Here is a 25,806-nt window from a genome sequence, read left to right as displayed (position 1 = left end):
TGACACCTCATTCATGGCCATTGCCCCTCACTGTTGTATAATTAATTCCTCAGTGTGTCTAAGCTCCAGTCTTCTACAGCAGTCTTTACAGCAATCCCATCATTCCCCAGACCTGCAGACACCAGCAGTGATTACGGATGACAATCCATAGGTCTATAATGGCCCATTAAGGGCAGCATTGTTGGGGGCTGTGGAGAACACAGAGTAGACCTCGGGGGATTGAGACCAGCCATTACTGATCACCAGCCCATTTATCACTGTTCTTGACTACATATCTCTGAACTGCAATGTTCAACTAGATTTGCTTGAAATGGCTGAAAGTAATGGAGACTTATGAAGAATCTTTACGTATAACAACAACAAAACCATTTTCTCGCATGTAATAAAGACACAATTTTAGCTCCATAGTTTCATGCCTTATTCTTTTCACATTATACTATTTCATACAAATTTGGCACCTCTTAAAATAGTAGAATTTTCCTGTGGTTTGGATAATCTTTGCTTCAACCAAAGCTCATACGTACATGTTGTATGAACTAAAAATAATAATAATAAAAAAAATAATAATAATAATAATAATAATATATATATAAAGTACAAGAAACATGGATATGTGATATTTAATTAACACTGTTTCTAATTACTTTTGTTTCTCTTATTTAAGCTTGGCAGATCGGGTCACCATAAACTGGTATTGAACAACTTTAAAGGTTTTTTTTTTTTTCTTTTCTTTTTTTTCTTTTTTTATTACTCTCTTTCAATTAGATACTCATTATAGAGAGAAATTAATAATACTTGGTTTCATATACTGGTTTAAGTTATGTTTAATTAGAAAGATATACAAGGAATTAAATTAAGATGGATGAGTTTAGGTATATAAAGTTTTTGTGTATGGTTTTCATCTCAGAAGCCACAAGACATGTTTGTTCAATTGTGTCTCGAAACAAGGACTTTGAAAGGTTCAGGGTAGTTTGCAATAAATACCCCTGGAATAGCCAAAACTCTTGAGAAATGTTTTTAATGTTTAGCAGTTAAAGATTTGAACTTTGCTGAACTTGTCTGCACCCATTAAAGCACAGGATTGTGGCTATTTCCAACTGAACAAGAGGGGCAGATGTACCACAATGGAATACACACTCTATCTGCCTTTTATTCTCTCTCTCTACATCGACTACTGTCCCTTGGTTACATTTTTATCATTTTCCCAGTACAGAATTGCTAATGGTACATAGCGATAACTCAAAGGAAATTAAGTAGTTCACATTTGTGCTTATCATTTAATGAAATATTGTTCTGCGTACCTTGGCGGCCCCCGTGCAGAGACCACCGACCTCCATCTACATTAAACGCTTCTCTTTACTATCGTCTAACTCTCTGTAGTGCAAAATTCTCTCTCCACTAATATAAGGAACTGCAATATGTATGTGCCTTAGAGGTGCAGTAAATTAAGACGTGCTCCCATAACAGAGCCGCTTCATACTGTCCTCAGCTGTTCTGCCTATTTAATAGTGATTTGCTGCATTTCATATAGCCTGCTATAAATTAGAGAGAACTTACCCTATTGCTTTTAATGAAGGAAATATTAGTACCGGCAAGTCAGCAAAAGTTTAGTGTTTAAAGTTTAGATTTAGGTTTCGTGTCTGTGTTAAAATACAGTGTTGCTTAAAATGCATATACAGTATTGTTCAAAATAATAGCAGTACAATGTGACTAACCAGAATAATCAAGGTTTTTCATATATTTTTTTATTGCTACGTGGCAAACAAGTTACCAGTATGTTCAGTAGATTCTCAGAAAACAAATGAGACTCAGCATTCATGATATGCACGCTCTTAAGGCTGTGCAATTGGGCAATTAGTTGAATTAGTTGAAAGGGGTGTGTTCAAAAAAAATAGCAGTGTGGCATTCAATCACTGAGGTCATCAATTTTGTGAAGAAACAGGTGTGAATCAGGTGGCCCCTATTTAAGGATGAAGCCAACACTTGTTGAACATGCATTTGAAAGCTGAGGAAAATGGGTCGTTCAAGACATTGTTCAGAAGAACAGCGTACTTTGATTAAAAAGTTGATTAGAGAGGGGAAAACCTATAAAGAGGTGCAAAAAATGATAGGCTGTTCAGCTAAAATGATCTCCAATGCCTTAAAACGGAGAGCAAAACCAGAGAGACGTGGAAGAAAACGGAAGACAACCATCAAAATGGATAGAAGAATAACCAGAATGGCAAAGGCTCAGCCAATGATCACCTCCAGGATGATCAAAGACAGTCTGGAGTTACCTGTAAGTACTGTGACAGTTATAAGACGTCTGTGTGAAGCTAATCTATTTTCAAGAATCCCCCGCAAAGTCCCTCTGTTAAAAAAAAGGCATGTGCAGAAGAGGTTACAATTTGCCAAAGAACACATCAACTGGCCTAAAGAGAAATGGAGGAACATTTTGTGGACTGATGAGAGTAAAATTGTTCTTTTTGGGTCCAAGGGCCACAGGCAGTTTGTGAGACGACCCCCAAACTCTGAATTCAAGCCACAGTACACAGTGAAGACAGTGAAGCATGGAGGTGCAAGCATCATGATATGGGCATGTTTCTCCTACTATGCTGTTGGGCCTATTTATCGCATACCAGGGATCATGGATCAGTTTGCATATGTTAAAAAACTTGAAGAGGTCATGTTGCCCTATGCTGAAGAGGACATGCCCTTGAAATGGTTGTTTCAACAAGACAATGACCCAAAACACACTAGTAAACGGGCAAAGTCTTGGTTCCAAACCAACAAAATTAATGTTATGGAGTGGCCAGCCCAATCTCCAGACCTTAATCCAATTGAGAACTTGTGGGGTGATATCAAAAATGCTGTTTCTGAAGCAAAACCAAGAAATGTGAATGAATTGTGGAATGTTGTTAAAGAATCATGGAGTGGAATAAAAGCTGAGAGGTGCCACAAGTTGGTTGACTCCATGCCACACAGATGCCAAGCAGTTTTAAAAAACTGTGGTCATACAACTAAATATTAGTTTAGTGATTCACAGGATTGCTAAATCCCAGAAAAAAAAAATGTTTGTACAAAATAGTTTTGAGTTTGTACAGTCAAAGGTAGACACTGCTATTTTTTTGAACACACCCCTTTCAACTAATTGCCCAATTGCACAGCCTTAAGAGCGTGCATATCATGAATGCCGGGTCTTGTTTGTTTTCTGACAATCTACTGAACCTACTGGTAACTTGTTTGCCACGTAGCAATAAAAAATATACTAAAAACCTTGATTATTCTGGTTAGTCACATTGTACTGCTATTATTTTGAACAATACTGTATAACTATCATACAAATAGCATACTTATAAATATACTAGTAGTATATTTATTTTAGTATACTTATCACATGAAGCATTCTAAGAAACTATACTTGAACTGGAATTTACTTAATAAATGAACTTGAAGTATACTTATTTTTTTTAGGGTATCACTGCTTCAGAAAGCTGGAGATCTAGAGCAACTGGCATTGTAGAATGGGAAAACTGGGTTTTAGATGCTTTCAGACACTTCCTGGGCCAACGAAGGTCAAACATTTGAATGGTAAACACAGCTATTGATCGAGATGCCCTTCGCTATACTACTGACGCACCCTTTTGCAGATATAAACCTTTTCTTTCAGAACCTCTCACTATGCCACCATCCTTTTTCTCTGCCATCATCATGCAAGTGCATGCAGAGAATTACAGATTGGTAGCTCCCTGAGCACTTATAAACAATCCTCAGAATAAACGTTCTTTAGATAAATTATGACTTTTCCACAGGGAGTCTATGATCTCTAAAAAGAGAACATACTGTAGCGCAGAGCACAGAGGGGTTTGTTTTGTGATTGCTGGCTTGGCTACCTAATATGTTCAACGGCTGTATGGCAGAAGTAAATCCACAAAAGCGCTTACTGCACAACATGTGTGCGATAAATCACTTTCCATTTCAATGAGAAGCTTGTTGACTCTGCATAAATCAATCGCATGCTGTGGACATAGGTTGCCAGCACCAGTGCAGCACCAGAATGCTTCACTGCCAGCATGCACAAGGATTGTGCTACATGCATGTGTCACATCCCAACATAGGCTCGTTGGAAAAACCTGCCTCTACCTAGATTTAGCAAAACTCCAAAAACATACTGGCAACACTTTAGAATAATGTTCCATTGTTAATAAATAACTACACAGGAATAAATTACTTATACATTATTAACATTTTAGTTACTACTATTAACTAAAAAGAAACTCTAGCTAATCAATAACTACTATTTTTTCATATATCCTGGAGAAGTACTAAGAACTACTGTATACAATATCATAATTAATGTAAATTATGCATAATGTTTAATATGTATAATGTGAATATTATGGTAACACACTAGTAATGACTCAAGTATAACAAAATTCTTCTAAATAAACTACTAATTACTTGGTTGCAGCGTAGAATTAAACTGCTGGTTTCGTCTGGCTAGACGAGAATTGCACACTATTTCGACACATTTGCCTGTTTAATACTGTAAAGCTGCTTTGCCACAATATGCATTGTAAAAGTGTTATATAAATGATGGTGAAGAAGAAGATGGATCAATTTTCTAAAGTGAAAAGCATGATATCTCCCTAATATTGGTTGACGTCATTGTAAGCTTTTGAGATATATGAAAGGTTTTGGAAAGTAATGACTCAAGTGTTACTACATCCTTTTGAAGACATTACTTTTTATTTGGATCAGTATACTAAAGTGAAGATCATGATAACCCACTAGTAATAGTTGAAGTGTTACCAAATCTAGCTAAATTAAATACTAACCAGAACCTTGCAAAATCTGCAAAAGCTTACAATGATTTTGGTCGGTACTAGAGAATAGTGATTAAAATAATTAGTAATTCCTTCTGAAGAATTTTGTTATTAATTGGTTATTAAGTCATTACTAGTGGGTTACCATGACCTTCACTTTAGAATTAATTATACGTTATACATGACTCATATTAATTATGGACCTGTATACAGTAGTTCTTAGTAGTTCTTGGGAAAGTATGAAAAAATAGTAGTTACTGATTAGCTAATCGTGAACTACCACAATTGACAAAGAACCATTACTTATTAATCAGAATTTCTTTTTATATACTAATACTTACTAAAGTGCTAATATTGCATTACTCATAAGTAGTTATTCATTAACGATGGAACAGTATTCTAGTGTTGCCAGCATACCTATACTTACAGTGCAATTCACTGCAGGATGAAATCAGGATGAAATTCACTTCCATCTGAAATGAACACTAGTGGCAGTAAAACACCAACAAAAGTTGTTTATTTTACAACTTGTCCTCCAACTAATACAGCCAAATACAGTAGGTTGTCTGTCAAAATCCCTGAAATAGGAACCATCAGTGTGTATTCTAAAATTGCACCACTATCGGCAACAGTACATTTTCATATTAATGTTTTGTACTCTTTTATCTGCCTCAAAATTTGGGTTTCATGTAGCTCAGTTGGTAGAGCTTTGTGTAACATGGTGATATGTAATCATGTGAACATGGGTTCAATCCCAGAGAACGCTGGCTTGTGAAATGTATGTGCGTTATAAAGCGTTATTTCTGTGAGGGGTAGGTTTAGGGCTGGGGTTAGGTGTGGTCATTCATACGAATCAGCCACTGACCAAAACATTTACAAAATTACTGTGAGATCGGTGTGAAAAGTACCACACATTGCATTAAAATATACACACATTTTGATTGGTAATGACAGTCATTTCATGATGACAGATGCAACATGACCCTGTCATTATTTTATCCCCCCACTAGAGGGCGCTTAACTTTAAAACGTACATATAGGTTGTAATAATGTGCTTGCGCATACAACTTATGGGCCGATTTTAGGTCCGTAAACATTCAGGATGCGCACACATCATGGTTGCAGAAAACCCGGGAGCAAATAGCCTTTATGGATAAAGAATTAAAGTGAAGTGAAGTGACATTCAGCCAAGTATGGTGACCCATACTCAGAATTTGTGCTCTGCATTTAACCCATCCGAAATGCACACACACAGAGCAGTGAACACACCCGGAGAAGTGGGCAGCCATTTATGCTGCGGTGCCCGGGGAGCAGTTGGGGGTTCGATGCCTTGCTCAAGGGCACCTAAGTCTTGGTATTGAAGGTGGAGAGAGAGCTGTTCGTGCACTACCGCCACCCATAGTAATTCCGTCCGGCCCGAGACTAGAACTCACAACCCTTCGATTGGGAGCCCAACCCTCTAACCATTAGGCCACGACGAATTACACGGTTACAGTATAAAATTGTTAGGTATAAAGAGATTGCCAATTATATTGATTAGATGTAATTTTCAAAATATTCTCTGCATATTACAAGAGCTTGTCACTCAACGATAAACACTGTTATTCAACGAAATTGACGTTAGATAGTGGGATAGTCTTACGTATCCGAAATAGGGATGACGTTTTTTGTGTGCGGAGACCATCTAGTGGCAGAAAATGACAGTTTTCGACTGGAATAAAAGAATAAATAGAAAAAAGGTTAATTTTATTTTATATTTCACAATTTTGACTTTATTCTCGCAGTTCCGATATTATATCTCACAATTCTAATAAAGAAAAACAACTCGTTATTCTCTCTTTTCCCCTTAGAGCTCTTCATTTTTTTTTCTTTCTCAGAATTGACAAACTCAACTCAAACTATTTTTGAGTTATTAAGTCTTCATTTGGATATATAAACTTGCATTTGCGAGGAATAAAAAGTCAGAATTGTGAGATAAAATAAGTAAATGTTATGTAAAAATGTTAATAGTAAGGTTTGTATGGCTAATAACATACATCATTGTATTATACATGTATAATACATCAACAGCAAATGTGAATATTATGTAGACCTACTGTTTAAATCAAATGTATGCTTTAAAAGTAGAGTAATCATAGCAGTTTTCATCCAAAATATGTCCATTTAAATGTCAGCTTTTAGCTTCAAATGGCGTCTTTGACGACGGTATTCTATAAAAATTATTTGCATTCCGATCCAAGGCACTTGTGTTGCCACAGTCTTGCTTGCCAAGCCTGAAACTTTGTTTAAAGTAATATTGTCAATATGAAAATAATGGAATTTATTTATATGATTATTCACACATATTTCACATAAAAAAGCCATCAATTGAAAAATATCCAAAATACATTACATTATGACATATGAATTAACGAGTAATGTGCAACACTACAACCCTAATTTTTCTGAACACTTTGATGAGTGCAATCCTTCTTTTATAAAACAAACACACATGATATCATGAATTCAATAACAGTTGGCTGTCACTACTTTACTGGAGTACTGGAGTTCCATAGGACAAGATACAAACATTTTTTTACACATACAAACTTTTAACTGTCTCATAATCCTACAATTTAATCCATCCATTGTATCACTGTGTTAGAAAGGAAAAGTGGAACATTTGGGACTTGGGTAATGGTGCTGCTGGGTAGCTGGAATCTTTCTAATATGGAGCAGGGAAAAAACATGTCTCAAAAAACATTTTGGCTCATACCACTGTAACTTGTGTTTCTCAAAGATAATGCAGGGTCTACTGCCTCGAGTGTAGGGATGAAAACACAAGATCATTTGTGTTTATGTTGAATAAATTAAGATGAATGAAAAGTAGGAAATGAAAAATAACCAGCAAAAATGAAGAAAATAAATTCCCAGTGTTGTAACAGTGGTTAACAGTGTGTGTGTGTGTAAGTGTGTGTGTGTGTGCGTGTGCGTGTGTGTGTGTGTGTGTGTGTGTGTGAGTGTGTGTGTGTGTGTGTGCGTGCGTGTGTGTGTGTGTGTGTGATGTGCGCTTCCATGGGCATTATTATTTCTGAAATTACACTTGAGGAAAACTATTGTCTGGAAATTTGTTGGAAAAAAAAGTTTTAAACCTATCGATTCCTTCTAATTGACCAAAGAAATATTAACATAGGCCAGGACAAATTTTCTTATGACTGGTTCATAGATCTGCAAAAAAAAAAAAAAAAAAAAAAAAAAAACTATACAAGGAATTAAACTTTAAATGCTATCTTTTTATTCATAATTTCAGCAATAAAAACAATTTCTCATCTCATCAACCATATTATTTATTCAGTTCCAAGAAAGTTATCATAAAATTAAGCCAATTCAGGCATTTTATGATACCCGCTATTTACTAGAATGACTTTGCATTTCACAATGCCATGTTTCTACCCTCACAGAAGTGAAGCAGCAGAATTTATAGTGCTGCTATTGGGGTGACAATGTAAAGTCCCTCAGATTATAACGTGTGTCTAGTTAAAACAAGGCAATATTATTAATTTTGCATTTGCTGCTTGACATTTGCCTGGATTTGTTTGTGAGAAACAGTTATTTTGACAATTCTGTTTAGTGCTGCTACTCTCCCAGTAATTACACTGTAGCTTTAAAAAATATATATATGTAAGGAGCCATCTATTATGAAGTGCACATGAAAATGGGGAATTAGCAGGGCATAGGCACATTCTGGATTTATAGTATTCTAGATGACTAAGAGTTCATGCAAGTTTCCAGTAAAGGGAATGCCCTGTCCATCTCATTTTGTCTTTCATGGCAGCAGATCATCAGAGACAGGAAGTGATGTATTCTTTGCCCATCCAAGCCACTTGTGGGGCCATCAGGATTATGAGGGACCCTGAACGAGGTCTAAAATTAACTCATCCCATCCACAAATCAATTCAGCATCAGCATTCATTAGGCAGAGGGGCTCTTGTCACGGAGAGATTGATGATCACGGCCCAACATGGATGAAAGCAGAAGTGTCTAACATGATGAAAATGGAATGGACTCGGATTCAGAGGCATCTGCCTTTCTCATGTAAGAAGAGGAGAACGATTTAGCTGCTATCTTCTTCAGAGGCTTGTGTTGTTGCTGAAACAAAGTATGTTAAATCGGCTTCATTCATGCCTTGAATTGTATAGAAAGATGCTAAGCTACAGTATTAACCTCAGGTCACATACAGCTTTGACTTTTTTAGCTGCTGACTTTTTAGAGTGCTGCAAATTACAGGTGCATCTCAATAAATTAGAATGTCATAGAAAAGTTCATTTATTTCAGTAATTCAACTCAAATTGTGAAACTCATGTATTAAATAAATTCAATGCAAACATACTGAAATAGTTTAAGACTTTGATTCTTTTAATTGTGATGATTTTGTCTCACATTTAACAAAAACTCACTAATTCACTCATCTCAAAAAATTAGAATATGGTGACATGCCAATCAGCTAATCAACTTAAAACACTTGCAAAGGTTTCGTGAGCCTTCAAAATAGTCTCTAAGTTTGCTTCACTAGGTTACACAATCATGGGGAAGACTGCTGATCTGACAGTTGTCAAGAAGACAATCATTGACACCCTTAACAAGGATGGTAAGCCATAAAACATTCATTGCCAAAGAAGCTTGCTGGTCACAGAGTGCTGTATCCTAGCATGTTAAAAGAGAGTTGAGTGGAAGGAAAAAGTGTGGAAGAAAAAGATGCACAACCAACAGAGAGAACCACAGCCTTATGAGGATTGTCAAGCAAAATCGATTCAAGAATTTGAGTGAACTTCACAAGCAATGGACTGAGGCTGGGGTCGAGGCATATAGATGTGTCAAGGAATTTGGCTACAGTTGTCATATTCCTCTTGTTAAGTCATTCCTGAACCACACATAATGTCAGAGGCATCTTACCTGGGCTAAGGAGAAGAAGAACTGGACTGTTGCCCAGTGGTTCAAAGTCCTCTTTTCAGATGAGAGCTAGTTTCGTATTTCCTTGGGAAACCAAGGTCCTAGAGCCTTGAGAAAGGGCGGATAAGCTCATAACCCAAGTTGCTTGAAGTGCAGTATTAAGTTTCCACAATCTGTGATGATTTGGGGTGCAATGTCATCTTCTGGTGCTGGTCCATTGTGGTTTTTGAAAACCAAAGTCACTGCACCCGTTTACCAAGACAATTTGGAGCACTTCATGCTTCCTTCTGCTGACCAGCTTTTTGAAGATGCTGATTTAATTTTCCAGTAGGATTTGACACCTGCCCACACTGCCAAAAGCACCAAAAGTTGGTTAAATGACCATGGTGTTGGTGTGCTTGACTGGCCAGCAAACTCACCAGACCTGAACCCCATGAGAATTTATGGGGTATTGTCAAAAGGAAAATGAGAAACAAAAGACCAAAAAATGCAGATGAGCTGAAGACCACTGTCAAAGAAACCTGGGCTTCCATACCACCTCAGCAGTGCCACAAACCGATCACCTCCATGCCACGCCGAAGAGAGGCACCAAGTATTGAGTACATGTACAGTAAATGAACATACTTTCCAGAAAGCCAACAATTCAATTAAAAACTTAAACTACTTCAGTCTGTGTGCATTGAATTTGATACACGAGTTTCACATTTTGAGTTGAATTACTTAAATTAACTTTTCCACGGCATTCTAATTTATTGAGATGCACCTGTATTACCAGAAAATTCAAATTTTAAAAGGAGATGTGCATGCAAGAATCATAACATAATAGACTGTTGAATGCATATCTTATGCAATGCTCAAAATGGCCCATGTTGCTTTTGTGTTTAAGTACTTATGTCATTTGAATATGACTTCAGATGGTGTGGGGAATCAATCTTTATACTTAAAAACTAGCCTCAGTCTCCGACATCAGTCACTGCAGACTGTTCACTGACTGAAATCTGCACAGAAACAAGAAAGCACTTTCTTCATCTGGCAAACTCTAATTTAATTTGCTGTCTTTATGCAACTTCCCGAGTTGAGGGCACAGTGGGTGCTTTTGAAGAACAAATCATTGTTCTTGGCCAGAATATGAGTTATGTTAAAAGTCTGTCTACATGAGACAAAACAATGTCACGACTGTATTAATGTTACAGTAAGGAACAGCCTATAATTAGTTGACACAGTACTTTTCACATTAAACCGTTAGTTTAAAGCATTATCTATTATAATTATCATGGAAAGTAAGTCACACAGTGTCTGTAAATGTGCACTATACATTCTCATAATTGAGTAGTCAAAGATAAAGAAGAGAACAATGTCATGTATAGAAATTGTTTTATGTAAAAAAAAATGTGCATATGAACTGACTTGCTGAGCTTGTGGATATGTGCTAAAAAATCACATACTGGAATCACATCACATAAGCAGTTTTTATTAATAACATTTTAATTTCTCTCTCTGTCTCCTTCTCTCTCTTTCACAAGACAAACATATTTCTCTAAATAGACGAAACATGTTAATGCAAAGCTGCAGTAATTCGGTATTTAAGTATCTTCCCCCACAATTTATTAAGGTCATTTTTCAATTGTAAAAATGTATTTGGCACTACCATTACCTGCACTTTAGACATTTGCTGGTGTTTGCATTACCATTTCTACAGTATGAATGGCAATGAGTGATATTTTATTTGGTCAGTAAAATTCTCAAGAGTGATGGTAACTTTCCATTTACAGAGATTCAAAGGGCTGTTCTATATACTTTTTTTATCGGTTTAAATGAGCTTTGGATCTTCCTATCATTTTTTTTTTTTAATATATATAATGTAGATATTCAGTATACAAATAGTGTTATTTAATTAAGTGCATACAGCATGTTAGTGTTAACAGCCCTAGTTATAACATATTCTAGTATTACCATTTGCATTTAGGATTTTAGCAGATGCTTTCATCCAAAGCGACTTACAATGGAGGAACAAGATGGTGGTCAATTCTGATGAACTAATTGTAAACATAAAACTAAATCTCATAAATGTCTTATTTAATCTGAGGGTAAGGGCTCTTAATACTTGATCAATACCCGCAAAGTGTGTTTGATTGCTCCAATTAAACTAGATCAGCCCAAAAAGGCAAGTGCCTCAGACAAAGTCTTGAAACGCTAAACTTCACTTACAGATCTGCACTGGCTCAACAGCATTTTGTAGCTAATACTATTTTCCCTCAGTTCATTTGATATTTTTAGAGTTTACTGAATATTTATTTATTCCATAAACTGACTTTTTGTAAAGAAAAGATAAAGAGGTTTATCTGTGTTTTTCAGACTTTTAAGATCTTCTCAGAATAAACTGTTGGCTCATTGCTGTATTGGCCCAACTGCTTAGTGTGATTAAAAGGGCCATCCAGTATGATTAAAAAGACCCTCCAGTTTGACAGATTGTATGAACTACCTCACATCTTATCCACAGCATGCCTGAAATCACTACACAAATCATCCGCCTTTTCATAATTACATGTCATCCATATTAGTGCATATTGTTGTGGTTTGGTCTCTTAAGCACACTCATTTAAGATCAATAGAAGAATCTACCCCACTTTACGTCAAACCAATATCAAACAAGACCACTTTTCTGTCCACAAATTAAGCTTTGTGTGTGTGTGTGTGTGTGTGTTCTTGAAATTATGCATTATACATTTCTGCTGCCTTACTGTTTTGTTTACTTCCCGTACTGCAAACAATCCTTTTACAGATTAAAGCAAATCAATGAAATTACAATTACATTTTATTTGTATTATTTTTTTATTTATTTTTGGAGTCAAAGCATCATCACAAGTCCCAGCAGACCCTTTTTGGAGGCCAAATGAAGCGTGTTGCTATGGTAAATGTTTAATTTTTCATCCCAGGACTTTGCTTGTGAACTGAATCCATTTTATTTCACAGTTCAGAGGACAGAATGCACACTGCTGTAATGGGCTTGTTTCTAAATCTTGTTTGGTATGAAGCGAGAAAAAGAAAAAGAAAAATAATAATAATAAAAGAAAAACAATAGAAAAGGAACGTCAAAAAAACAAAAAAAAAAACAAGAGAAAAATAAAAATTCAGCTAGCTTAGATGCTACATTTCTGTTGCCAATATACATATCACTTATAAATTGGTGCAGTTACATTACATGGTTACTGTAGCTGAACCTTATTCTATGCAAAACAGCATAGCTTTTGTATGTTTTTATTTTTTTATTTTTTACTTTCAGCAGCAAGTTTGTTCAAATAATAGTTAGAGAGCAAAGCCTTACCGAGGCCAGAGGGGACATTTTCGGTTGAATCCTGCAGATCATGACATTCAGTCTCAAAACCTTCATTTAGTTCTTTGTTGTATTTATTTATTTGTCATACAAGGACAAGATCAGGCAAAGAATGAACGTCCTTCCCCTCTCTGTCTGCAAGCTGCAGGGTACAAGCAAACCAAACCTAGAAAAAAACCCTGAAAATAATTGGATTCACTATGCCTGAGCTCCATTGTTTGATCTCTTCATTTAAAGATCAACACACAAAATTAACAACTAGCTACTTTTTTCCATTTCAGACCAATTTCTTGTAGAATTAATCTCTAAGATATATTGGCCAGTGTAGTTGTAAATGAAATGAGAAGTATATGATTTGTTCTACCCACCTTTGTGCTGGTGGTGGCTAGCAAGTTTTTTTTTTTATTTGTATTAATTAATTTATTTATATTTGTCAAAAATCACTGTTGGGGAAAGAGTTAAGATGCCAGATTTTTCACAAGGGTTGACCCATCTTATTTTGCCCATGAACTAGCCACTTTGGCCAATGTATGCAATTTAATTCTAAAATCAATACTTCCACAATGACAGAAAACATATCCCTCAAAAGGTTTAACGCCTTGAAATAACTTTTCAGAAAAAATACAGATAAAATAATAATGATAAATAAATAATAAAAAAATAAACTTTTTTTTTTTCCCACAGAAGTGTTTATTGACGAAACCTGTCTAGTTTAAAAAAAAAAAAAAAAAACACATCCTATTATAGTTGCATAACGACCAGCAAGTCAAATTAGAACTCATGTTTTCTGTCTCTTGACAATTCACTGTGCATTAATACAACTTACTAAGTGTTTTTTATTTTATAAATTTTTTTCCACAAACCGATGTGCTCAAACAGAACCATGTGCTGAAAGTGTAAACCTTGCTAGCAAATGCCAAAATATAGAGCAATAGAAGACAGCCACAATAATACCATGACCACATTCTGTCTGCTTTTCTGACTAATGCAGCACCCTAAAGATTAGACCTTTGCCTTCTCCTGCCTGCTTGCATTTGTACTGTTTTGTCAGTCTACACGCCCCGAGACCTTCAAGAGAAATTGTTTTCATCCAGCCTTCTTTTCTTTGTGAATTCATGTGAACTCACAAAGAGTAGAACCCTATTGTAATGATGCACACAGAAAGAAAGCACTCTTCACTCTTCTCTGTGAGGATGGCTATAAGTTTTAATAAAATTTTTAAGCTAAATAAGGCTGGTCCAGCTAATTTATCCCTAATGAAAAATAAATATACTTAGATGTATTTGAAATATGTTTATTTCATGCTTAGTATACTACAATTACATTTTCATATTTCTATACTTAGAATGCCCTGCAATTGTACCTTTAGTAACTGAACAAGTAAACTTCAAGTCTGCTAATTAATTAAACAAATTTTGTACCTTATGCACTTTAATTGTGCGGAAGTAGTGCTGAAGTCCAATTAAATACATAGTATATTTTATTGTGTTAAAGTAGAACTATTGCAAGTAAACTTTAGGTACATTTTATATATCTTGCATTTAAAGGGCAATGTTATAAAAGTGACATTAAAACACATTTTAGGCTTATTAATAAGAAATGTCCATTTTGCACAAGTAACACTCCAAATAAAGATTCATTGGAATTTTTATATCCGTATGTCTCAAATTATCTGTCAGTAAATATGTAAATTGGTTTCAACTATACTTTGTATAAAATAAATGCATTTTAAATATACATCCCTTTCTTTACTAGGGATAAAAAAAAGAGTTTGTGGAGGGGGAAGGGGGGTATGCAGATACTGTAAAACTGTAAAGTTGGAAATCTTCTTCTTTTTTTGTTATTTCTTTCTTTTTGTTATTTTTAATATGTGGACTTTTTCCTCTGGCTCATAATGTGTCTGTTGTCCATCTGTGTGAAGTATACAACAGAGCTCATTTAATTAACACATTTGTTGTTATTGCACTGGAGATAGACAGCTGATGACACAGTCCCAAAGTCAGCCTGCCAGCTAAAAGCTCTTCACCAACCGCGTTTGAGCTGCCATGTGGGCTGTTCTCCTACAGCTCAACGATCTCGCTTCCTCTCAAACACCTAGCATGTGGCGCTGCCATCAGAGTGTTCTGGAAACATTTCTAGGGTTTTGTAGAGTGGCCAGATGTGTTACTGTGCCCATCAGCATGGGAAGGAGTTTTGCATTCAGAGTTAACATACTGTACAGCCCATCATCTCCGGGCAATTAGCATAATTTAAAGGGCACATGGCATGGAAAACTGCATTTCCTTTGGTCTTTAAAGGATTTCTGAGATACTGGGTAGGCATCTGATGTTTAAAACCTAAAGCTCCTCCAGAGTCCAATTTTCAAGAAACTAATCAGAAAAAAAAAGTAATTACTTCAGAATGTGATTATGTCACAATGATCAATACAAACAACAGCGTCTTACACATTTATGTTAATACACCACCATTAATACATTGTTTTCGAGACACTATTTGACACTAGTATATTTTACTCCCCTTTTGTTTTTCCCATGCTGGTTTTCTCGTTGAAAGGAAACAGCATGCAGTGATATTCATTTTAAATCTTGCATCACTCTTATATTGATGCATGAAGAAAAAATGCATGTTGACAAAATGACTGTCTAATCTCTTCAGTTTGATCCCCAAGTAAGCATATGAACAACAGAGTGAGTCATCCATGTTGTGTAATCTTTTATTTGAGTCTAGCACTGATTCTAATACAATAAATGGCAAACATGCAGTGCTGTGATCTGTTTTATTACACATCAGAATGTCACCAAATGTTGAGGTTCAGTGGAACAATGGCAAATAGATGATTCCATTGGATCTGATTTAGTAATACGCAGATCCCTTTCAAAAATGTATTAGGCTATACTACAAATTTACATAGCTTTACATTGAACCTGAAGTATATTTGACTAGTGGCTATTGGCACTATATAGTACCAATAAACAACCATTATGTTAATAATAGGCATGCTAATAACCTACTAGTTAATAGTCCCTATAAGTGTCAAGCTTAATTTATATTATGTTACTTGCACTATTTTAAGTTTATCTATGATAAAAGCATAAAACGTGCACTTTCTTGCACAGTACCATGTTATCCCTTCAAAACACATTTACCATAGTGCATGATTGATAAACTACTAAGTTCTAAAAATTGCATATGTATGGCTTTTCTGATGTTGTCAATTTTCTCAGCAGATCACCTGTTTGTGATGCAGAGTAATAAATAATAATAATTTCTTACATTTACACAGTATAGTGCTATTCTAAGCATTCAAATCACTTTTACATGAAAGGACCTGGATGATGCAACGGCAGCCATAATGTGCCAGAAGGCCCACCACACACCAGCTTATTGGTGGAGAGGAGTCAGAGTGATGAAGCCAATCAGTAGATATGGGGATTGTTAGGAGGCCATGATGATCAGAGGAAGCCGAGGTCACACCTCTACTCTTTTCGAAAGACATCCTGGGATTTTTAATGACTACAGAGAGTCACAACCTCGGTTTAAGGTCTCATCCGAAGGACGGTGCTTGTTTATAGCATAGTGTCCCCATCACTACACTGGGGCGCTAGGACCCACACAGACCACAGGGTGAGCACCCCCTGTTGGCCTCACTAACACCTCTTCCAGCAGCAACCTAGTTTTCCCAGGAGGTCTCCCATCCAGGTACTGACCTGGCTCAACCCTGCTTAGCTTTAGTGGGCAACCGCTCTTGGGCTACAGGGTGACATGGCTGCTGGTCATGAGTATTTGTGTCCTGAGTTCCATGAAACACAAGTCACAACACTTGAAGCTGGAATTAATGTGGAAGCAATGTAAAATGCCATTGTTGTTTTTACCTCATGATTTATTTTGTTTATGCTATTGGCTAGGTTTAGGGTAGGGTTTGATTATATATAATTTCTGAATTGTAGAGATTGCACAAGAACCAATGTAATAAAAGTTCCACTGAAACTTTTTGACATTTTTATGCATTTAAATGCTTTTAACATGATCAGTGGACATTTAACAATGGCACAACTGTGAAATGTGCAAGAGGCAAAGCAATATCATTTTGCAAAAATATTACTGGAAAATGCATTTTCATTGTATTAAATATTTATGCCTGAAAGTGTTCTCAATTTGGATCCTTGCTGCATATCATGTCACAGATAATGAAACAAACAGACTAAGCTGTGTTCAAAACTGAACTGTGTTCATTTACAAACAAAACACAATTCAAAAGCAAAACTGTGTATCCCTAATGGTCTGCTTATGTATTCAAACCTGGCACATTACAGTAAATGCTAGTTATGTGACATGTTTATTAGTCAAGCTAGTAATAAGACTAAGTGAAATATTCTGTCACCATAACCTTAGACGCAGTACATCCATTAACCTTAGGCCAGAATCATAGTCAATATGTAAATCACAAATGTTTTACCAACACATCGCAAGCATTGCTACTCCTGGTGTTCTGAAGTGGTAGCAACCCTTAGTGTACTGTGACTTGAAAGTAAAACCTGAAAAAGTGATAAAGTATTAATTAAAGTATAAATGTATTCATTTCCAATGGATTCAACATTATGAAAATACTATGTACTGAAATAAATATGCCTGTTTCTATTTCTCAAATAGTTAATTTTTACAGCAAGCAAGTTTTAACTATACCCTGTCCAACTGCTTTCAAACTGTGTTCTTCTCAAGCAGCAACCTCCCGCTCTCTCTCGTGAGGCCAATAAAGAAGTGACTAAAACTGCAATTCATCGACTGGCTGCTTGAGGCTGGCTGCAAAAGGGAGTCAGTCCCATAGACTCCCCATGTTAAAATGCCCAACTTTACAGCAGAAAAAAACATGTTTACAGCCAGGTTCAAAAAATGTTTTTGGTCTATATTGCTAATTGTGCCCTTCATGACAACTGTGAGGGGGGTGAATTTTTTTTAAAACTCATCCGTTTAAATTATATTAAGACTTAAATTTCTGCATAATTAAGGGCGTCGCCACTTGAGTGACAGGTGGATTGCCAGCTCGCGCCTTTTTGCCCATTGGCAACGGCCCGCTCTGCACACTTTAGGCTTCAAAACCGCTAATGAGGAGTCTATGGGTGACGTCACGGACACTACGTCCATATATTTTTACAGTCTATGGTTCTTCTTCTTTCTTTATGATTTTATTTATTTATTTATTTTTTTGACAAAAGTGATGTTTATAATATTTTGTAAAGAAATACTGCACTCTTGTATACTAAACATGTAATATGCTTGATGACGCCGTTTTCACAAATTCATGTTTTTATAGTTTACACAAAAATAATGGTATCATTTTCGAAAACACACACTTGGAAAAGTTTGGTAACAATTTAACATAGGAATCAGTTCTTACTATTAACAAGTGGCTTCTTAACAAGCCTATTAGCATACCTATTTTATGCGCCCTCCAGAATCTTACGTTCTGCAACGGAATGACACCTTGTGGTGCCATCCTAAAGAGGTCATAGGTGCAAAATATTTGTAAGTCGCTTTGGATAGAAGCGTCTGCTAAATGATTAAAATGTAGATGTAAATGTATTATGAACATATTGGCTTTTTATTAGTTTTTATAAAGCACATATCCTATATAACCATATTCTACATCCCTAATACTACCCAATAGCTACATTTAACAACTATCTTACTAACTATTAATACGCAGAAAATTACGCACTTACTGAGGCGAAAGTCGTAGTTAATGGTTTGTTAGTAGTGAGAATTGGAACTTAAAATAAAGTGTGACCAACAGTTTTCAAAAATTTGTATTTTCAGGCCCCCAGAATGCTACTGTTGGGCAAATGAACATCCATGCAAACTGTTCAAGTGTTCCTACGAAATAGTATGTGTGTATTATTGTGGAAATTTCTAATTCCACATTAAGAATAGTGTTTGCACCACTCACTTGACATTTTACTTTCAAAGTGCAGTGAAACGTGCAGAAGCAATGTAATATTTTGCATGTTGCCACAGGAACATTTTCCAATGATCCTTGGTTGGACAGAAATTTAAATATCTCAAACATGCCCATGTCAGTGCTGTGCTAGTTACGGCACTTTTCGACTGCATGTTACGGCATGGTACTGTTACCAAAAAATGATGTGGAAAACTCTGGATTGGCAGGAGAGAATTGTCACTACCTGCATCACCGAACTTGCGACAGTGACACACAAAAGAACCACTAGTTTTAAATCAGCACAGCCAGCGAAGGAGCGAACGCAACTGTTTTGAACTAACCCACCTTTTTTAACAGCCAAAAAATGGCTATTTTGTTGTCTGTTGAGGAAGTACAGACGTTCCTCTCATTGATAGCAGAGGAGCGGATCCAGCGAGAGCTTGATGGGCCGACGCAGAACGGAAAAAAGTTTTTCACAAGTCGCAACAGTAGAGGCAGCGCAACAATAACGACATGTGAATAATCCCGCCCACTCTAAAGCGGTTCTAAACTGCAGTGGAAACGCAAACCAATCCATGTCGAGCCATGCTGTACCATACTGAGCTATACCAAGCTGAGTTGTACCACGCAGTGGAAAAATGCCATTAGATTCCAAACATCATTGGCATGAAATCAGCTTTTAGAAAGCAAGCAAACAAAGCTGGTTGATGACAGTTTGCTTTGTTGTTTGCAACTGATTTTCTTGTCTCCCAGCTGTGTTTCCCTCAACACCCTTCAGTAACATTCATATTGTTGATGGCACTCCACAGGACTCATCAACCAAGGACAATAAAGCAAAATAATAAAAGCAAATTTGAGCCCACACATATCAATTTAATCAATTCTTAGGTTATAATGACTATCGAATGCAATGCTATTCAAATGCCTGCTGCTCGTTTTACCTTTTCTTCTACTTTCTTAACACAAGGAACTTAAAAGCAGCATTTATCTGTTTGCACAAAGGCACACTGGATTACAGTATTTGTTATCACTACAAATTAAATCTATTGAAGTAGAGAAAAACAAATCTGAGGCTAAATTGCAATGTTTCATGTGTCTTTTGTGATGGAAATGAACTCATAATGGCCAGGGGAAAAAGCTTCACACCCAGAAACTATGAGAGCTCCATGCTGGGATCTAACTCATGTGTTCTGACATGGTCGACGGGTTAGATAAGGATGGACTGATTCATACTACGCTAAAGGCAGCTCGGACAAGAGCTTTGAGCTAATTTCTTCTCTGTAAAGCTCCTACCTCAGGGAGTGGTAAGGATAGCAATACAGAAGCTTTGTTTTGAAGTGAGCCATGACAAGGGATGGTATAGATGATGATAACACAGATTATAAATACCCAATGTTAAATATGTTAGGTATAGGAATAGAAGTTTCATCTTCCTGAGGGTGTTGCCAAAATGGCTTCCAAATAAACCAACTTGCCTTAAAGAGGCTCTGTCAACAATTTGTTTTGTTTTTAAGTTTCAAGTCAATGGCTTATGTCCAAGTTACCCTAATGGATAGTCCATGTTCGAATGCTTTAGATGAACCTTATCAAGCACTGTGCAGGGGGCATCTCAAATTCTTACCGGTGAGTTTGGCTTCTGTGATTGCTATTGATGCATTCAGCTCACCGTCTCTTCTTCTTATCTGGGTGGGAGCACCAGGGAGCAAAGATGGTGGCTCTTGTATCGACCACACGCCGTTGTCTGTGTTCTTCCTGACATTTGCCTCTCTTTCTTCTGCAAACAACTTGGTGTCAATCTGAGGATACAGCACAAGGACATTTTAATATTAGTCTTTGGTTTGCACCTATGACTTGTGAGAACACGGACACACATCCTGATTGGTATGGGAGAGGTGGCTGAATCAAGGGGATTTAACCAGCTTATGAAGCCATGCAAAAAGTGCAAGTGGATGATAAAAACCCCATGCTCAAAAGTTAAACTCCCTCACTCTCACTGGCCAAGGCTTAGATTGTTGACAGTAAACCATAAATAAAAGCAGCAATACTGGAACATTTCCCAGGACTTTTCAAAGATGCTGGCAACTGCTCAAATTTAGATCTGTGTACAAAAAGACTTTTAAATATTTGGCAGAAGTAAGGATTATTAAGTGCAAATCGAGGTGTTCTGCCTCAACCCGCATCAATTAATTGAATCCTTATATATGTTTTTGTCTTTAGTACATTCTTTTCAAAAAACGTTTAAGATGGTCAATCAGACAAAACAAAATAAATTAAACAACACTTTGTTGGAAGACTTTGCCGGAGTTTCAATTGTTGAGATTGTTTGCACTTCTGCAAAGCATTCTGGATAATTAGAACAGAAAACACATTACCTCTGTCATCCAATTGCAGAAGACATTAAGACATCGTTCTACAGTTTGCTTGCTTAAGTCAACTTCTGTGTCAAGAGAATTGATGAAGACAACTAACTTTATTTATTAAAAAAATGCTAGGGGTATTCACTAAGAAGGAGAGTCTATCTTAGTCCTTAAACTGTATGCATGCATCCTTACAATGTATGAACCAAACTTTGTAAGAATTGTTTGCATATATGCAGATTCATAGTGGTTCACCTTGTCAGTTTTCACATTACAAGAACTAAAGGCTCAAGACACAAGAAGCATTGATTTATTTATTGAAGCAGTGAAATAAAGGTAATGTTTCTTTTAATTTGGTTTTCATCATCTTAGTCTGTTTTATTTAAGCCCCTTTCACACTGCACGTCAGACCCGCAATATTCCCGTAACATTGCCTAGTCGCCTTCTGTGTGAAAGCAACCACGTCCCGGAATTGATTACCGAATCGAACCCGGGTCGGGGACATAGTAACATTGCGGTAATCGATCCGGAACGAGCGCTGTGTGAACAAAAACCAGATCTAATTCCGTATCAAAGTGATGACGCGCGTTATCGCGCGACTTTTTTACCGCCTGTTTTGAAGGAAGATCAACATTCGCGACGAAAACATATGTGCAAACTGTAATGAAGCAGAGTTAGTTCCTCACTTTCCGCGCTGACGCAGAGATCGTTTGCTTGCTTCAGTTAAAGTATAACTTGCCAAGCGTTGTCGACTCGTACATTACACGTCATGCGCTGATGTCACGTGTCGTTACGGGATCTTCAAGGGTTGTGTGTGAAAGCACGCACATATACCGGGTCATCACTGGCAGTGTGAAAGTGCCAAATCTAGCGACCAGGGAACAATTACAGGAACACTTTGCCCCTGTATTTGCCGGAATGGCAGTGTGAAAGGGGCTTTAATAAGATACTATGCTTTGCAATTACCTTTCTCACATAAATACATACAATTGGAAAATACCTTTAGTATGGATTTATACAGTACCTGTATGTGCATCTAAACATCTAATGTCAAACTAGTGAAGCTGAACTATGGACAGAAAAGGCTTAATCATGCTCATTAGCTGAAGATTGTTAATCAATGACTTCTGGTCCTCTAGTGCACATACTTATTGGAGCTAAGCTAAATATGGTTGATACTCCTATTTTAGGCAATGAATTAAATTTTTACACAGATGATTGAGTTTTTACTCCTGTTAATAACTGAGTTCTCTGAAACTTTCAGGAAGTGACTTTTTTTTTTTTTTTTTTTTTTACATAAATCTTTGTAGTGTGCACAGAAAACAACTAGTTGTTAACACTGAGAAACTAGTCTCTTTTGGACACTGACAGTTTATCAGTTGTCAGTGTAATTTCATGGCTCCCTGAAACACACACACACACACGTTTGTTTTTGTGAAAAGTGGGGACATCCCATAGGCATAATGGTTTTTATACTGTACAAACTGTATATTCTATGGCCCTACACCAACCCTACACCTAACCCTAACCCTCACAGGAAACTTTGTGCCTTTTTACTTTTGCAAAAAAAATAATAAAAAATAAATAAATAAATAAATATATATATATATATATATATATATGGGGACAATATGAAAAATGGGGACATGGGTTATGTCCTCATAAGTCACCCTCTCCTTGTAATACCTGTGTCATACCCATGTCATTATACAAAGTTGTGTCCTGATATGTCACAAAGGCATGCCCACACACATACACACACCCACACCAAAAATACAAGGGATTTACTCTTGAATTTAAATGCAGTTATTTTTAAAGCTGTGCAGTATGTACGTGGCTTTTGTGAAAGTCAAAACAGCATCGCTAGAAAGCATTTTATATTCTATATTGAATGTGGTAACTTCAGATACTAAAATCCCTGTTATCTCAGAACTAAAGTGCCCTTTAGGGAAAACGCAGGTATTTTTTGGTGAGTGATATTTGTCCTTTATTTTTTTTATTTTTTTTTACCTAAATACTGAATCACTAAAGGATTTATGAAGTGTGCATTATTTTCCATATTGAAAGGAAGCACGCCACATAAAAAACAAAATAAAAAATAAAATAAATAAATAAACACTTACTATATATATATATATATGTGTGTGTGTGTGTGTGTGTGTGTGGTTAATATTGCAAGATTAGATAAAATTAAAAAAAGTTTTATTTATGACATAAATAAAAAAGAGCTAGGCATGTCAAATTGAACTTTAGAGGATATTTTAAAAGCCACACAATAGCATGCCAGAATGATGACTGGATTTTACCGGAGGCATCTATCAGAAAGCTTTTGCAGCAGAAGGTAAACGCAGAGAGAGAGAGGGACAACTCTAAAGTGAAGTACTTCGAAATTTCTTAAAAGTGCTTACATGAAAGGCAGACTCTTTACTTCATTTTGAGAGGTTCTCTGCTATTTTATAATCTTTAACATGCTCCATTTCACTCTGTTCTGACATATTTCTTCTCTCAGTTGTATCCTTTGGGAATTAGTATAATTTCATTGCTTTTGTCATTTCTGTAAAAACTTCACAAATAATATTCCATGCCACTGCACTAATTAGACATCTTTCAGGAACCAAATTGTCTTTAAAATTGATATAAAGCAAAATAAATAAATAAATAAATAAATATCAGTTGTTCAGTTGTCATATTGATTGTGGAAATGTATTTCTGTCAGTTTTATATGACTAATCTATCTCTACTTCCTATACTGTACTGTTAAAATTCCCAGACATTAGTCCACTAAAACTTTATTACAGTAAACAAAACTATATTAACAAAATAGGTTGACATATTATGGTAAAAAAAAATAATAATAATAATAAAAAAGAGAGAATCTGACATATAAAATTAAACAAAAATGATACTATACTGCTGCATCTAATGCAGCTTGGTACATGAGAACGACCCAAAAATCATATGATTGGTTCTGAACACCAGGTCACCTTTCCGCCATTTAATATTAGCAGAAGTTTCTGCCCTTCTAACATAAACACCAATGTCCTGTCTGCTCTTTGAGGAGACTTGATCAACAGTGTGCTGTATGTAGGAAAGGAAGTAAAGCATGTCAACGCGTGAAGGGCAAGTTTCCAGATCTGCAGTGGGTGAAACTGATAGGCCTAACCTACTTGGCAAAAAAATGATCTCTGCTTCTGGCATGTCTTTATTACTCTACTGCTTTATGTGCCAAAGGTAATGAAATGACATCAACATATGCCTTGATTGCTCCGTTATGGGAAATGGCAATTACTTGACTGCTGTAGTTTCTGTCTGAGAAGAATTGGGACTGCTGCTCATGTTAAGGTCTTTGAAGCGCTTGTGTGTTCAACAAAAGCTCTGCAGATTCTGGAGAAGTGTTATAAATCAAAAAAAATAAAAGGAACAAGTTAATTAAAGCAATGGAAGTGATCCGGTGCAAGTGTCACCTTCAACACACTGCCGTTCTCAGGTAGAAAGGAACAGGAAATAAAGAGAGAGAGTCAAATGGTTTGTAACGGAAGCCTCATTCATTGGACATGGACAAGATTAGAAATGTGTTCCTGGTGGAATATAGTTCTGTTGGCACAGGAAAGAAACTTGACTTTCCTGTACAGTACGTTTCACATGTCATCTGATCTCAGTTAGTTATTACTCATTTGTTTCTGCATAAGATTGCAAATTAATAGAAGGATGGCTGGTTCATATCCTCTTAGTTAATTACACGGCATAGAGCTTCCTTAGCTTTGACAGTGTTCTAGTCTTCTGAGTCCTCCCTCATGTCAACAAATGAACCAGATATGTCTTATTAATCCCAGCCAATCAGCTCAAGGTCATGAGAGCATCGTCGACTAATTAGAGAAGGAGTAGGGCTTTCACTTATCTCCATGATCAAGTGTTCATTGATGATAAAATAATGTGGAGAATCATCTAAGAACTTTATATATAAACAGTTTTTTGAGGTGTAAGGCATTAATTAAAAAAAAAAAAAATACAGTAATGTTTGGTTTCTTATAACTTGTGTAAAATATTTATTTACAGTTTCTGTTTCTAGAACGACCAAAAAAGCAGAACTGTGCTAAATTCATGCAGGCCTAATGGGCTACCAGGGGATACGCAGTGAGGTTAGCCTCCAGCTAATGGGCGATTTTTCAATCCAGTGATTCTTGAATGAAATTGTGCCATAGTCTTCGGCTCTGTATTCATTTCTATATTATTTCCAAGCACATCTTCTTTCTTATTATTTGTAAGAATGGAGCTCAGGAATCATAGCCATGTGCTATTCAGAATTGAACTGTGAATGTTGAATGTTGAATGTTGGATGAAATTAGGATGCAAAATTAAACAATGTTTTAGAATTTAAGGACGTTGAATCAAGATTAATTTGATCTATGCACTTCTGATTTTTAAAACTCTAAATTATATGTTGAC

At 36.2% G+C, this 25,806-nt stretch overlaps 2 protein-coding genes across 2 annotated transcripts in view; one reads left to right on the top strand and one right to left on the bottom strand.

The window, feature by feature from the left end:
- The window catches only part of LOC127968890 (serine protease HTRA1B), a 433,724-nt gene extending 425,826 nt beyond the window's left edge, over positions 1–7,898 (bottom strand). Inside the window, exon 1 of the mRNA XM_052570287.1 lies at positions 7,888–7,898. The gene's annotated coding sequence lies outside the window, so the exon portion shown is untranslated. The remainder of the gene's footprint in view (positions 1–7,887) is intronic.
- The window catches only part of LOC127969311 (glutamate receptor ionotropic, delta-1-like), a 232,613-nt gene that overhangs the window by 93,901 nt on the left and 112,906 nt on the right, over positions 1–25,806 (top strand). The window lies entirely within an intron of this gene.

The sequence above is a fragment of the Carassius gibelio genome, chromosome B12 (genome assembly GCF_023724105.1).
Source record: "Carassius gibelio isolate Cgi1373 ecotype wild population from Czech Republic chromosome B12, carGib1.2-hapl.c, whole genome shotgun sequence".
Lineage (NCBI taxonomy): Eukaryota > Metazoa > Chordata > Actinopteri > Cypriniformes > Cyprinidae > Carassius > Carassius gibelio.
Note: the sequence above shows the minus strand (reverse complement) of the source record. Positions and strands in the feature narration are given on the sequence as shown.